A 15,811-nucleotide genomic window follows, 5' to 3' on the forward strand; every position below is an offset into this window, starting at 1 on the left:
CAACAGTACCTTTCGACACTTTGGACTGCTGATACCCATTGGCCCTTTGAAGAACCTTTAAAACCCCTCAAGACCGTTAAGACCACCAAGACCCCCAACATACCCTGAAGATCCTTAAATACCATGAAGAACCAGGGGACCCCAAGGACCCAAAAGACCCTGAGGACTCAGAAGACCCAGAAGACCCTGAAGACGCAGAAGACCCAAATTATCCTGAGGACCAAAACACCCAGATGACCCAAAAGACTCAGAGGATGCAAAAGAGAAATAAGAGATTCCGGGGATTCAAAAAACCTAGAAGATGGCTTCATTTAAAAATATATATTTAAAATACAATACTGAACTCGGTTTTATAAAGAGGACGTCATGTGTTACATGTGTCTGCTGAAAGAGGGGTTGCATAAAATAATGAAAGAATGTACAAAAACACCCCACAAAATACAACTCACAAACACGTCCTGGCGAGGGTCTGCAATCTCCGATTGCTCTTTTGTTGTTTTTCATGTTATACATGCCTGTATATGTACTTGTAATTAAAAACAAAAAAACAAGTAGTACTTTTTAATTCATTTTATTTATCTGTAGATGTTACTACAATCTTTGCAATTGTTTTTTTTTCATTATCTTGATTTTCATTTTATATTGTCAATCATCTATCTATAATTCCACTAATCTCTGTGTGTATGTTTGTTTGTACGTTTGTTTGTTTGTTTGTATGTCTGTGACCGCTGTTTCTCGACAACTACTGGTCCGATATACTTGAAACTTGCCAGGTATATTGCTGGGGACCCGAGGATGTGCCTTTTCAAGGTTTTAAATTAATCGGACAAGTAGTTACCGAGCTATGGCGATTTAGCCGTTCGCCGTTCGCTTTGGCGTTGCGAATGGGCCAAACCATTTCATGTAAATAGAGGGGGGGGGGGGGGGGGGGGTTCTGTGGTCGTTGCGAATGGACCAAACCATTTCATGTAAATAGAGGGGGGGGATTGTCACCGTACTCGCAAGCTGTTCGCCGTTCGCTTTGGCGTTGCGAATGGACCAAACCATTTCATGTAAATAGAGGGGGGGGATATAATTTTAGATATATATATAGTACGGGCATATATATAGTACGGGCATGCCCTAGTTCTCATAATGCAGCTTCTGGCTGTGATGATTTGATAATAAAACCATGAATTGAATTGAAAGTGGTGAAGGAATGGGAAGATAAATTACTGGTTGGGAAAAGCTGTAAGAGTAAGGAGATGGAATGGAAGGGGCATTTCTGGAGGCCTTGTGGGTGGGGGTGAGGGGGAATTGTCAAAATTTCCATCATATTTGCAAATGTCAGAAATGTCAGAAATATATTTGGTCCCCATAATTTGTCGATGCCACTTGTGTGTACCCTGCAATCTGTTTGATCATATATTTTCAGACGTATGTTACTACTGTAATATGGTAATCTCAGTGGAATAATTAATTATGCAATTCCTGTGAAGTAATCCTTGATCACTTAAATTCATCCTATTCCCTTCTCCCTCAGCTTACAACACACACACCACACCACACCACACCACACCACACCACACCACACCACACCACACACACACACACACACACACACACACACACACACACACACACACACACACACACACACACCAAGTCGGTTCCAGCTTTCAACATTGTTTTGTGCAAGGCTTCATCCTGTTCAGTATTTTGTTTCCTTACCAAAGGCCCTTTTTGTGCACATTGAAAATTGTGCATTGTGCTCTTGCGTCAATCGGTCCATGATGTGGTCAAGGTTGTCTTGGAAATTTGCACTAAAATAATTTGTTGCTCGGAAATTGTCATCCTTTTTACCTCTGCCACCAAAAGTGGATGGAGGTTTTGTTTTCTCCCCTGCCTGTCTGTTACTTGCCGGAAAAGATTCCGGCAAGTCTGTTGATCGGTTGGTTTGTCTGTCTGCTTATCTGTCTGTGTGCAGCACTACGTCTACACCGTTGCACGTAGAATCGCCAAACTTTACACACATATTTGTCTTGCCTTGGAATAGACTGTGCCCAATTTTTAACTCTCTCGGCCCAAGGCCTCCATTATGACGTCATAATTTGATAATTTGACAAGTACAAAACTTCATCCAATCAAGATCCAATTTCTTGAGCGACATGACGGCATAAACTGGTGGAGAAAAAAAAAATGATGACGTCATCGGTCACGTGGTTCGGCCGCCATCTTGGAAAAAACGAAAAACTTTGCACCTCTATATCTCTGAAAGTGCTGAATAGAAAAAATTGAGACATGGCTCATTGTAAAGAACTCTCCATGGGGAATAAAATATGTTAATGATGATGTCATAGGTGCCTCCATTATGACATCATAATTCGACAAGTACAAAACTTCATCTGATCAAGATGAAATTTCTTGAGCATAATCTCGGAATGAATTAGTTTAGAAAACAAATAATGATGACGTCATCGGTCACGTGGTTCGGCCGCCATATTTGTCCAAAATGGCCGATAAAAAAAGTACATTCCGGCAAGTCCTCTTAGTAAGGGAAACATATGAAAATCTGTTAACTAAATTGTTACCAAAAAATTTCTTCAGCAATATGTTTGTAAAGGTGTGTAATAACATGTGTTAAAATGTTGAAGGTCAACTCCCGTGGGAAACCCAGAAAAAAAGCTGTTGAATTCGGGTACCGAAAAATTATTTTCGAGAATTTTTATTTTTTTTAATCGGCCCTTAAGTAACTTATGAGGGGTCAAATAAGGGTTTTTCATGATTCTGAGTTGATTGTTAACATTTATATTTCACCACAGACACTCCTTTGTGGAAAAATAATTTCTAAATATATCTCATTTTCTACTTTGCAGGACATGGAGTCTAGCAATATGGATGAAGACGTTACTCCACCTGTGCTCAATTGCTTCATCTGTGCACGCTCGGATACACCAGCTGAAAGGCTCATACAGGCAACTCCAAAGGGATACTCAACTTTATTGAAACAAGCAGAAACTGTCGAAAATGTTACTGTTGTGGAACGTATGAAGGAGGCTCAAAAGGAAGGAAAATTGAGGTACCACCAGAAGTGTAAAAATGATCTGTACAACAACTTTGTTGCAACCACCAAGAAGTCAGCTCAAGCATCAAAGGCAGAGAAAGAGTCATCAAAGTTGAAGACAAGACGCACTACTTGTGAGTTCAGTTCATCAACTGGCTGCAGTTCTAGAAGATCACAGTCAGTTGACCTCCTGTATAAGGATGTATGCATTCTTTGCAACCAACCAGCCCAGCTCTACAAAAATAATCCAGCACAAGCTAGAAAGAAATACAGAGTGCCAGATAATTTGACTGCAGATACACTGAAGGCAAGCTTGCTGAAGACAGCACGGAGTCGCGGGGATGACTGGGGCACTGAAGTCACTGGACGCCTGGAAGGGATCAACGACTTGGTAGCAGAAGAAACACTGTACCATTTGCGATGCAAACTTATGTTTGCGAGAGGTGACAGTTTGTCCAAGACTGATGAGGAAGGAAAAAGGAAGAGAGGACAGAGGAGTATTTATGAGGAGCGAGAGGCAGTTTTTATTGAATTCTGCGAATGGTTAGACTCAGAATTAGAGCATGGGGTAATGAACATGGACCAAGTCCATGAAAAGCTGCAGGAGTTTGATCAGTCACCAGAGAAGAGCCTTTCTTATTCAAAGCATTGGCTAAAGATAAAACTTCTAGAGAAATACGAAGACACCTTGTATTTCACAACACAGGAAAGAAGGGCAGATGTACTCTGTCTCAAAGATGGCACCGACAATATTCTGCGAGAGCATCATGCTAATCTTGACCATGGAGATGAGAAGACTCAGATCATAAAGACGGCACTCAAGTTCATATCCAATGATATTGCCTTGATTGATTTCGGTCCAAAGTCATACCCCACCACACACAGTATGACTGACATCGATAGTCAGCTGACACTTGTTCCTGCAAGCCTTCAGATGTTCTTGAGACCGATTGTCAAGACAGACGAAAGAGTTGCCGTTTGGGGGCAGAATTTTATTAAGGCCTGTCGACCTCGGTCTGGAGTATTGCCACACCAAATGGGGCTTGCCATACAACTTGATCATAGATTTGGGTCAAAATGGATGCTCAACAAGTTCCACCGGCTGGGATACACTGAGTCTTACACGGAGACACAAAACTACAAATACTGCTTCCTTAATAGTAGGAGTGGAGATGATGTTCCAGATACTTCTGGCACTCTTGACACCATTGTGGAGGAAACCGATGAACAGATCAATGATGAGGTTGCGGTTGATGCTGCGCTTGAGGATCAATCTGTGATGACAGCCAAAGTGCCAGCCAGTGAAAGTGAATTGTCAAGTAATGATCAGGTGGTCTTTATGGAGGTTGGGGAAACAAACAATGCAGTCACTCAGTTTGTTGGAGACAATATAAATTTAAACATTGTCTCTATTCACGGAAACACTCCCTTTCACTCAATGGGTTGGATCGAAGTCACCTCTCCGGCACCACCTTTGCCAGATCCACAGACAACAGCAGCTTTCCCCCGGGTGAAGTTGAAGGCACTCGACAAAGCTAAGATCCTGAGAGGAACTGAAGTAAAGATTATTCCATTTACGAACAGGAAACAGATAGGAACGAACGCGATCATGTTTCTCCCCCTCGCTGAGCTTTCCTCCTCCCTGGCTCATGATCAGCCACTCCTCACTCCAGGTGACACACTCTGGGCAGCGGGGTGGGTGATCAAACCAGAGACTCTACCTCCAACAGAGGGTGCAGCTGCACAACATTCACTCCGTGCCTACCTGCAGACCCGGGACTGGATCCTTCTACAGAGCATGTCTCTGAACCCCAGTGACTATGGATGGACAATAGGTGTGCATGGGTATGAGCAAGTTCCAACACTGGACCCCACGGCTCCTGAGGAGCTATTGCAGTTCACGAGCTGTAATTGTCATGGAGATTGCAGCAACCGGCGATGCAGCTGCAAGAAGAATGGGGTCACGTGCATCTCGGCCTGTGGAGTCTGTAACGGCATTACATGCAGAAACTGCAGTCATGATGTTGTTGAGTCTGAAGAAGACATAGACAATGACTGTTGAAACTTCTGACATTGTGAATGAGAAATAACTCTTGAGTATTATATATGTATGTGAAATAAAAGCTACTTTGTGTGTAAATGTAAAAGTGAAAATATAAATGTTAACAATCAACTCAGAATCATGAAAAACCCTTATTTGACCCCTCATAAGTTACTTAAGGGCCGATTTAAAAAAAATAAAAATTCTCGAAAATAATTTTTCGGTACCCGAATTCAACAGCTTTTTTTCTGGGTTTCCCACAGGAGTTGACCTTCAACATTTTAACACATGTTATTACACACCTTTACAAACATATTGGTGAAGAAATTTTTTGGTAACAATTTAGTTAACAGATTTGTGAAATATCTCATAAAATGCCCTTACTATCTGGCTCTGACCGATTTTTCATCTGACTGTTTGTCTGTCTGTGAACAAGATATCTCAAAAAGTTGTTGACGGAATTGGATGAAATTTTGCAGGGATGTAGCTTATGTGACAAGGACGAAATGATTAGATTTTGGTGAAAATCTAGATTCGGATACGGCCAGTCTTTTTTTAAAGTGATTCTTAAAATCTGATTCGCTGTCGGGCCGTTGGTGCTCCTTGGTTGGCAGCGAGTGCCCCGGAAGCGTTGAAGGAAAAAGAGTGGCAATTCTATGTGTGGGAAAATTGCATGCTTGGTCAGGGACACACAGATAGCTCAGATGGGAGAGCACTGGTACGGTTCACCAGAGGACCTTGGTTTCATTCCTGGTATGGGCATGTAATTTTCCACACATACCAACTTAATTATTACTCCCGCCAGGGAGTAATGCATTCGATCGTGTGTGTGTGTGTGTGTGTGTGTGTGTGTGTGTGTGTGTGTGTGTGTGTGTGTGTGTGTGTGTGTTCGTGTGTTCGTGTGTGTTCGTGAACAAGATATCTGGAAAAGTTCTGAACGGATTTGGATGAAAGTTGGTGGAATGATTGCCCTTGGGATAAGGAAGAATTGATTCGTTTTTCGTGAAGCTCAGCATTCCGGATCCAGGAATTTTTGGGGGGAATTTTTGGGGGTATTTTTTCTTCTGTTTTACTGCATTAAAGCTTTTATTCTTATTCTTAAATGATGTTTTTCTCCTCTAATTCCGAAATATATCAAAATAAATTCTCTGACAGTTAGGGCCTACTTTCTTTTTCATTTATTGTTTTGGGGAGAGGGGATGTTAAACAAAATGTATTATTCCAACTTGACCCACGGCGGGAGTATGCGCTCTACTGAGTGGCGTTCTAGTTTATAATACTGTTCCTTAATGTCATTATTAATTTATTTATTTACTTATTACATGTGTATGTTTATTTACTTACATTTGTTGATGAACAGCAATTCAATATTGCATTTTTACCTCCTCCACCAAAGGTGGATGGAGGTTATGTTTTCACCCCTGTCTGTCTGTTTGTCTATCTGTCTGTCCGTTTGTGAACAAAATATCTCAAAGTTGTAGACGGATTCGGATTAAATTTGGCAGAGATGTATCGTATGTGACGAGGACGAAATGATTATTTTTTGGTGAACATCCGGATTCGGATCCGGCTACTAGAATTTTTTTAAGTGATTCTTCATCATTGGGAGATAGGGCCAAAAATTATACATAGCAGGATATCTCAAAAAATTGTGGACGGATTTGAACCAAACTTGGTGGACTGGTTGAGTGTCTAACAAGGACGATTCGATTCGATGAAGATCTAAATTTGGATTCGGATATGAAATTATTTAATTTTTTTCAGTGATTCTTCACCATTGGGAGATCGGGCCAAAAACGATACATAGTGGGATATCTCAAAAAGTTGTGGACGGATTTGGACGAAACTTGTTGGACAGGTTGTGTGTGTGACGAGGACGATTCGATTCAATTTTGGTGAAGATCCGGATCCGGATCCAGCTAGTATAATTTTTTTAAGCGATTCCTCACCGTTGAGTGTTATGGCGAACCAGGCGGAGGTTTGCTCTCTACTGAGTGCCGTTCTAGTGTAATATGAATCGATCAGCAGGAGCCTTTCTCCATCCATTCATTTTTTTTCTGTTCGTAGTTGACATATATTGAAAACATTTGCACTTTAGCCCGATGTAAGTTTGAATTCCGCACAATAATACTCCAACGTTGCCACAATTTAATTATATGAAGCACCAAAAAAACATTTGCATTCATAAAGTTATCTATTGGAGCATCGGCAGTTTTTAAACACACGTTTTCCATGATAGGAATGTGATCTGACAGCCGTCTCATTAAATGTGATGGATTAAAATTTGTATAAATTTTTTTTGGTTATCATTTGTTTTACAGTGGCAATACCATCGTGAATCCCACTCGATTTCTGTTTCATTTCCTAATCCTCGACATTGGTGCTAGCTGCTGCTAGTGGAATTAACTTTGTTGTCCTTGGATACGTTTACGACGTTTCAAATTGCAGGAGCCTTGCTTCAACGCAGACTTTATTTATTTATCTCCATGTTCACAATGCGAGGGAAGGCCGAAGCATTGCGTGCGCCGTTCTCCCCCCTGGCCCTCCCCGACGTGCAGTTGAGTGGTACAGCCCTGATCGAGGCTCTTTTTCTCGGCATTGCGCTCTCTTTCTCTCCGGGAGGATGTAAGCGCCAGCCGAAAGGGAAGTCGAGGATCTGGGAGTCTAATATCAACAGGAACACCAAGTCGCAGGGTCCATCCCCATTTGCAAAAGGCCTGCCAGCTCCACAGACCCGGATCTCATGTCGGTGCCACCACGGAGGGCAGATTCGCTCGAAGGGTAGGCCACGTCGATGCTCTGACCTTTCATCCACCTTCCAGGTTTTGTTCTACATCCATTCTGTGCCTGTCCCTCACCAGAACAACTTGACTGGTAGCCTCCTGAGGCAGTGATGCCAACAATTGAATGTGGGGTGGGCAGAAGTAGCAGTACCGATCAACTGGTGACCCGTTTGCCTCCTGGTTGTTTTACAAATGTGTCCACACCAACAGGTATACTCTAGATGCTTTCCACGTATAATTGTTCGCTTGCTCAAGGAGAGGATTCCTAAAAATGCGTGCATCATATACGTACGTGTTGGTGTACAACACATGTGCATGACGATTCGAGTGGGATGTATTATTTTTCACCTTTGACATTATTACCGATTGTGTAGGAATTGGCTTTGTGTGTTACCCATTGGATTGAGGTCATGTGTGTATTTTTTTTTTTAACCCCTTTTCTATTTTTAACTGCAGGAGAGCCCTTGCTGCCTGTACCTGCAATGGTATTTACCGGATGGTACTGGCTTTTGCCGTTACGCATTCCTGTCGCATGTGATGTGGGTACGCATAAAGGAATCTGATGGCGAATGTTTCAGCCTTCATTTGTAGCATGTATCTGTCGCCGAGTTGACTAGGCCAGTAGTAGCTTGATTACCAACGAAACATGATCCACCGCCAATCTACTGTCCTGGTGTTTTGAAGTCGGGCCTTTGCGTCATAAAGTACGCTTCCCTTCAAACAGGGTGTTTATAATTGGTCACCTGTCCGGTATAACTTACTCGTGTCATTGACGACCCAATTGTATCTTTTGCGAGGAAAAGGCTGATTGTTTGCTCATTTTGTGGCCTAACTCTGGACTCCTCTTTTTACTTTATTCCTGTATTCTGCTCTACTTGTACCTAATAGTGCCCAAGGGTGATATGTCTGACTAAAATGGTCCGCAGACACCACCAACCTTGATACATGTTGCTGTTGGCGTAATGGATGGAAACATTGATTTTATTCGTTCTGAAATGGATATCAAAAGCGTAATGATTAATACAGTAAAACCACAGGTAAAACGTGGTACGTGAGTCTGCACCAAGCAACGAGCAGCTTAAAAACAGCACTTTGCAACAGGTACCAGTGCGTACAATGGTGTGGATTCCGTGTAAGGAGCTTGAGCGGTATGAGATTGCCATGGTTACCAAGGTACGTGGTGTGGGCCTATCACAATAAATATATTTGAGTGTCTAAAGTTTAAGTTTAGTGAACTCGATACTGTGTTCCACCACTGTACACCCTTAATTTTTGTCTTCCTTTTGCTTTATACTCGAGTCTCACCCAGAACTCGCCAATAATGGTTCTGTCATCATTTGTGGACTCTTGGGATTGACCTAAAATGCATCTTTTACTCTGTGAATTCGTATCACGGACAGGGTGTATATATATATATATATACAGTCACGTGAAAAAGTAAGTACACCCCATGTAAAGTTTTGACTTTTTCAACATATTTCAACATACAGTTATTTGATCTTCATTTCAACAATATTGATAGATAAAGGTGATATAACATAACAAATATCATGAAATATTTACATTTTGTAGTCCATTGTATAATTTAAATAAACATAAATGCAAATTTCGCATGTGGAAAAAGTATGTACACCCCGACATTTATCACTACTTCAAATACCTAAAATTAGAATCACGTGCACCAGCTCAGGTGCAAATGATTAGAACGTCGTTGGAGAGGATCTTGGAGGAACCTGTTTTATTTAAATCTCAGACATTTCGTTTGGTTGGCTCTTTGTTGTTGAAGTGTGTGGCGTCACCATGCCGAGATCAACAGAGCTCTCTGAGGCCTTCAGAAAGAAGGTTATAGATGCCTACGAGTCTGGGAAGGGATTTAAAAAGATCTCCAAACAATTTGAAATCAATCATTTGACTGTCCGGAAGATCATCTACAAGTGCAGAAGATTCCAAACAACTGCCAACTTGTTCAGGCCAGGCCGCCCCAGCAAGTTCAGCCCGAGAGCAGACCGCAAGATGCTGAAAGAAGTCTCGAAGAACCCCAGAATGTCATCACCGGACCTACAGGTAGCTCTTGCCACTGTTGATGTCAAAGTGCACGAGTCTACCATTAGAAAGAGGCTGCACAAATTTGATCTGCATGGGAGGTGTGCCAGGAGGAAACCTTTGCTGTCCAGAAAGAACATCAGGGCAAGACTAAAGTTTGCCAATGAACACCTAGGCAAAGACAAGCACTTCTGGAACAATGTGCTCTGGACAGATTAGTCAAAGGTAGAGCTATTTGGCCACATTACCAGACGACATGTTTGGTGAAAACCAAAGACAGCATTTGACCACAAGAACCTGATACCAACTGTAAAGCATGGTGGTGGAAATATTATGGCTTGGGGCAGCTTTGCTGCATCAGGGCCTGAGCAGCTCACCATCATATAATCCACTATGAATTCTTCATTGTACCAGAGGGTGCTTGAGGATAATGTGAGGTCATCTGTCGGAAAATTGAAGCTCAACCGAAGGTGGACCTTGCAACATGACAATGACCCTAAACATACCAGTAAATCCACCAAGGAATGGCTGAAAAGAAAGAAATGGAGGGTTCTGGAATGGCCAAGTCAAAGCCCGGATCTAAATCCCATCGAGATGTTGTGGGGGTATTTGAAACGAGGTGTGCATGCAAGAAACCCCTCAAACATCGCATAGCTAAAAAAAGAATTCTGCATGGAGGAGTGGGCAAAAATTTCTCCCAGTCGATGTCAGAGACTGGTAGACAGTTATAAGAAATGCCAACTTGAGGTTGTTTCTGTCAAAGGGGGCAATACCACCTATTAGAGCCAAGGGTGTACTTACTTTTTCCACATGCGAAATTTGCATTGATGTTTATTTAAATTTTACAATGGACTACAAAATGTAAATACAACACAACAACAACATGCATTTTAAGGCCATTTTCCCTGCTAGAGCGGGGGTTAGCCTTGCGGTCCCCATGACAATCTTCTCTATTTTGCCCTATTTTCTGCATCTCTCCTTGTTAACCCCCTTGCCCGCATTTCTTCTTTCACCATCTTTAGCCAAGTCTTTCTCGGTCTTCCCCGTCCTCTACTTCCTTCTACATTCATTTCCATCACTCTTCTCAACCAGTCACTTTCATCCTTCCTCAACACATGACCAAACCATCTCAACCTGTTCCTCTTCACAGCAACAATCACAGGCTCTATTCCCATCATCTTTCGCAAATCATCATTTGTCTTCCTCTCTCTCAACGATACTCCGCACATCCACCGAACCATTCGCATTTCCACCCTTTGTTGCTGCTCTACATTCATGACCCATGTCTCACTCCCATAAATCATAACACTTCTCACACATGCAGCATACACCTTTCCCTTCAGCTTCAATGACACTCCCCTCCTCATCAGCACGCCACTCAGTTCCCGAAACTTCTTCCATGCACATCTCACTCGAGCAACCGTTGCCGAGTCTGATCCACCTTCTCCATTCAGCATGTCTCCCAGGTAGCAAAATGTTTTCACACCTTCCAGCTTCACGCCGTCTCCAAGATCCAACTCAACATTTCCTCCATCTGCAGCTCCTTCTGTGCACACCTTACATTTGAATGTAGCTGCCACACTGGTTAATGACCCTCTCAGACCGCTACAATTTTGATGAACCCACTCAGCGCACATTGTACATTGAATGGAGTTCACTCCGACACCCTTCCTGAACACAGCACATGGCCACTTCCCAGTTCTTTCCACCTCACCACATGCTTTACCACTTGCCATCACCTTCGTCTTTCCTATATTCACCTTCAGACCTTTTGTCTCCATACATTCCTTCCACTTGTTCATCTTTTCCTTCAGTCCATCCATACTTTCCGCAATCAACACCAGATCATCTGCAGACAACAACTCCCACGGTAAACCCTCCTTTACGTTCTGAGCCAGCTCCTCCATCACAGCTACAAATAGTCGTGGACTTAGTACCGATCCCTGATGCACTCCCACCTTCACCTCAAACTCACCACTGTTCCCGTCCTTCGTCCTTACAGCTGTGCGCGCTCTTTTGTACATTGCCATCACTACTCTGATCAACCATTCCTCCACTTCTAACTTCCTCAATGCCCATGTCAATACTTCGCGTGGAACCCTATCGAATGCTTTCTCCAGATCAACAAACCCAAGAAACAACAACTTCCACTTCTCCATCTACTTCTCCTGCAACTGTCTCACAATAAAGAGCGTGTCTGTCGTTCCTCTTCCTGGCATAAATCCAAACTGCATTTCGTCGATCTTCACCTTCTTCCTTATCCTCCTCTCCAACACCCTTTCCATTACCTTCATTCCATGCTCCAATAATAACACGAGCCACACTCCAGAGGGTCACCTTTCCGTTGTATTGAGGGACGAGGGTACTCGGTTCCCAATCCACTGGAATGCATTCCTTGGTTATCTTCTCTGCCAGTCCTTCGTCCTTTCTCTCCATTGAGTACCTGTGGCACGATTTGGGAAACCGCTCAGGATCGGGTTTAGTCCTTTGTTAATGGCTCGGGCCTCGGATTGCTAAACCGCTCGGCAATTTCCATCTTGTCGGCGGTCCGAGTGGGAGTTATCTCCCTGCTTTGTGGTCGGATTGGCACTCAGGTATTTGGGACTCCATTGAACAATCACCCTGGCCAATCTCGACATGAAAGGAGCGTTATAATTTCCAGGATTGGGGGACGGCCAGCTTAAAAGACAAGGGGATTAACCCCCCCTTGGTAAGGGGAGCGCCGACCCCCCGAATCCGCAACAATTGCTGCAACAATTACAATGATATTACAATTACAATATATTACAATAATTAATAAACTCACCAACCAACCTCACCAACCTCACCAACCTCACCAACGGCAATAATAAATAATAAATCAAATAATTAATAAATAATTAAATTAAACAATTAATTACGATAACAATATATTACAATTACAATGATATTACAATTACAATCCGCAACAATTACAAAATGTAAATGTTTCATGATATTTGTTATATTACATCACCTTTATCTGTCAATATTGTTGAAATGAAGATCGAATAGCTGTATGTTGAAATGAAGATCAAATAGCTGTATGTTGAAATATATTGAAAAAGTCAAAACTTTACATGGGGTGTACTTACTTTTTCACATGACTGTACGTGTGTGTGTGTGTGTATATATATATATATATATATATATATATATATATATATATATATATATATATATATATATATATGTGTGTGTGTGTGTGTGTGTGTGTGTGTATGTATGTATTTACATACATACACACACACATATATATATATATATATATATAATTCCAGCGTTATCGTCAACTCCAAAAATGTCAGGCTGAATCCCAATGCGGTGAGCATAATGATAGCGTAGTGAGTCAGTCATCCTTGGAAGCTGATCCTGCACGTTTGCTCGAGACATCCGATCAGTTTGCATTCTTTCTCGCTTGCCATGCAGCCTCTTGTCAGAGAGCCTCGTGTGCAAGGTGATCCTGGACGCCCACTGAGCACAGGACACTTTTCATCCTCGTCTCTTAGGCACCCGAATGGGTCCCTCTCCCGGTGACACCTCACGAAACCAGAGCCTTTTTGTCAACACCAGATGTTCATATTTTATGAGCGACCAATTAATGCTCTGCTGTGGACGGTGTCGTAGAACGTCTACCACGCATGCGTCGGATCGGCAATCGAGTTGGTTAAATTAGTGCTTTCTGATAATAATTGAAATTTGACTCGGCTGGCACACTGTATCTTTGTTCTCGTTTACCTTTCATTCATCGGCCATGGTGATCGGTTCCTCTGTTCATTCAATGTTTCAAGAGGAACGTTTAATAATTATTGCTTATTGTTACTTCACTATTATGTGAGCTTGTCTGAAGTCGCTTTTTTTCATGACCTCCACCACCAAAGGTGGATGGAGGTGATGTTTTCACCCCCGTCTGGCTGTTTGTGAACAAGATATCTCAAACATTTGTGGACGGATTCGGACGAAATTTGGCAGGGACGTAGCTTATGTGACAAGGACGAAATGACTCGATTTTGGTTGAAGATCCCGATTCGGATCCGGCTACTGTAACTTTTTAAGTGATTCTTCACCATTGGGAGATCGGGACAAAAACGATACATAGCAGGATATCTCAAAAAGTTGTGGACGGATTTGAACGAAACTTGGTGGAGCGGTTGGTAGTCTGACAAGGACAAATAGATTCGATTTTGGTGAAGATCTGAATATGGATCCAGCTCGTATACGTTTTTGAGTGATATGGCCAACCAGGCAGAGGTTTGCTCGCTACTGAGTGCCGTTCTAGTTACAAACTGTAATCCTCTGGGATTTAAATGGCTGGACATGCACAAGTAGCCGTAAACACCTGCCATGGCTTATGAAATCCATGTCGTAGTAGTTATATGGTATTTACACTTGATTTCTGTATCCTCCTCTCGTTATATGAGATCCGATTGGAAGTATTTCATTAGCAACCTGTTGTTCGCTTAATAGTTCAGGTGGCTGGTTTGAGATCTTCGGGTCTTGAGTTTGAGCCCCTGTTGTGCCTTTGAAATAACACCAGGTGGGTTGACTCACTCAGAATGTCATCCTTCCGAGGTCAGCAAAATGAGTACCAGACGTACTGGTAACAGGGGGCACTGCATCAGCGGCACAGTTTCGCTTCCAGAAAATGATGCAAGCAGCAGCCGCAGGCTGCATATGAACCAACAACAACATCCATGTCACTTTTCGGCATAATAATAGCTTTGTGAAAATCAGGGAATATGTTGGAAACCAGACACAAATCAGCATGTGAGATGGAATTCAATCATGCTTAGTAGTCAAGGAATGCTTAATATGGGAACATCAGTCATCTCGGAATGGCACTATGATATAATGTATGTGCGTTAATGCAATATTCGTTGAGGACATTGTATTTATATGTGCTGAGGTGCAATGACCAGTGTAACGTGAACAGATATTCACATCTGACACATTTCATTGACTCAGAGTGACCCAAATGTCACCGGAATAGCAATATCCAGAAATGAATGGCCACGGTGAGCCTCGATGCAGACAGCCGGGGACTCTGCTTTCGCTGGTAATTATAAGCCGTCAAGACCCACGCAGCTTCGCACCTCGGATTGGATTTGGATGATATTTTTGTGAGCGTGTCCACGCGAAGCCCACTTGACATTGTAGCTCACAGCATGGGTACCGTATCCTATCCTGTGTGTTTAAATGAGGTTCACAGGTGATTGGGACTGGGAACCAACTTCATTAACTGGGCTTTGAGCGGACTAAAACATCCAGTTGCTTTTGAAAGTACTTACTTATACCAAGACGAACGAAGTAATCTCAACATGATTGGTAGTTGGTTGACATGATAGCTGTTTTTTTGACATGATAGCTTTTTTTTGACATGATAGCTGTTTTTTGACATGATAGCTGTTTTTTTGACATGATGGCTGTTTTTTGACATGATAGCTGTTTTTTGACATGATAGCTGTTTTTTGACATGATAGCTGTTTTTTTGACATGCTAGCTGTTTTTTGACATGATAGCTGTTTTTTGACGATAGCTGTTTTTTTGACATGATAGCGGTTTTTTGACATGATAGCTGTTTTTTGACATGATAGCTGTTTTTTTGACATGATAGCTGTTTTTTTGGCATGATAGCTGTTTTGTGACATGATAGCTGTTTTTTTGGCATGATAGCTGTTTTTTTGACATGATAGCTGTTTTTTTGACATGATAGCTGATTTTTTGACATGATAGCTGTTTTTTTGACATGATAGCTGCTTTTTTGACATGATAGCTGTTTTTTGACATGATAGCTGTTTTTTGACATGATAGCTGTTTTTTGACATTATAGCTGTTTTTTGACATGATAGCTGTTTTTTTGACATGATAGCTGTTTTTTGACAT

At 42.1% G+C, this 15,811-nt stretch overlaps 1 protein-coding gene across 2 annotated transcripts in view; it reads left to right on the forward strand.

Annotated features, from left to right (window-relative positions):
* LOC137439677 (uncharacterized) overlaps window positions 1-15,811 on the forward strand; it is a 213,439-nt gene that overhangs the window by 62,856 nt on the left and 134,772 nt on the right. The gene's annotated exons all lie outside the window — the stretch shown is intronic.

The sequence above is a fragment of the Myxine glutinosa genome, chromosome 1, assembly GCF_964187855.1.
Source record: "Myxine glutinosa chromosome 1, kmMyxGlut1.1, whole genome shotgun sequence".
Taxonomy (NCBI): domain Eukaryota; kingdom Metazoa; phylum Chordata; class Myxini; order Myxiniformes; family Myxinidae; genus Myxine; species Myxine glutinosa.